Source organism: Hylobates moloch, unplaced genomic scaffold (assembly GCF_009828535.3).
Source record: "Hylobates moloch isolate HMO894 unplaced genomic scaffold, HMol_V3 SCAFFOLD_2, whole genome shotgun sequence".
Lineage (NCBI taxonomy): Eukaryota > Metazoa > Chordata > Mammalia > Primates > Hylobatidae > Hylobates > Hylobates moloch.
Genome location: NW_026652277.1, coordinates 56,800,578 through 56,801,910, shown reverse-complemented (window position 1 = coordinate 56,801,910; position 1,333 = coordinate 56,800,578).

Below are 1,333 nucleotides of genomic sequence, written 5' to 3'. Positions count from 1 at the left end.
TATCCATAACACAGGGACAATCATCATACCTTACCTTCATAGGAATAGTATGAGAATTAAGTGGATTAACAGTTGACATATAACATTGTTAGAATAGTGCCTGGTGCTTAACAAAGGTGCATTAACTGGCACACAGAGGAAGTCCTTCATAAGTGTTAACTATTCTCATAGGCTATGAGGGGATTGGCTGTATGAACAGTCATGAAAATGCTTTATGGGCCGGGCACGGTGGCTCACGCTTGTAATCCCAGCACTCTGGGAGGCCGAGGCGGGCGAATCAGGAGGTCAGGAGATTGAGACCACGGTGAAACCCCGTCTCTACTAAAAAATATAAAAAAAAAAATTAGCCGGGCGTGGTGGCGGGCGCCTGTAGTCCCAGCTACTCGGAGAGGCTGAGGCAGGAGAATGGCGTGAACCCGGGAGGCGGAGCTTGCAATGAGCCGAGATCGCGCCACTGAACTCCAGCCTGAGCGACAGAGCGAGACACTGTCTCAAAAAAAAAAAAAAAGCTTTATGAAAAGCAGTGGTCAAATATGGAGACTCAGGAATCTGCAGTATAGAAGTCTATGGCTATGTCGTTAGGCTTAACCAGGCTTAGCATGTTCAGCCAGTGGCAAGCACTTTCTTCTGGAAGCCTGTCCGGTGCAGAGGGACCTCCTTAACTGCTTCCTTTAGTGGGGATGGGCCCTGGCTGCTGTGCTTGTACCTTATAACTTGTAGAAGCAAAAGCTGATACTTCACCCTGTTTCCAACATGATTGAGCACTTTACAAATCAAATTCAGGACAAACAAAGCTTTGCACCCTGAGATAAACCAAAACCACCCCGACTAGTTCCGATCTCCAAAATAAGAAAATCTTGACTTATTTCTTGTAAACCTAAACTCCCTAACCAAAATAATTTTATCCCCGATTTTTGCTAAGGAATGTCTGAAGACACATCATAACCTTTGTGAAAATGCTAATCATGTGGGAATGGTGCTCTTTCCCCACCACAAGCTGGCCAATGTAACTATTATGATCTTGGTAACTTTGAGGGTTTTTTTTTCCTTTAAATGTTTGTTTGGGGCCGGTCATGGTGACTCATGCCTGTAATCCCAGCACTTTGGGAGGCCAAGGCAGGCTGATCACTTGAGGTCAGGAGTTCAAGACCAGCCTGGCCAACATGGCAAAACCCTGTCTCTACTGACAGTACAAAAATTAGCCAGGTGTGGTGGGGCATGCCTGTAGTCTCAGCTACTTAGGAGGCTGAGGCAAGAGGATTGCTTGAGCCCAGGATTTTGAGGTTACAGTGAGCCATGGTCATGTCACTGCAGTCCAGCCTGGAAGACAGCA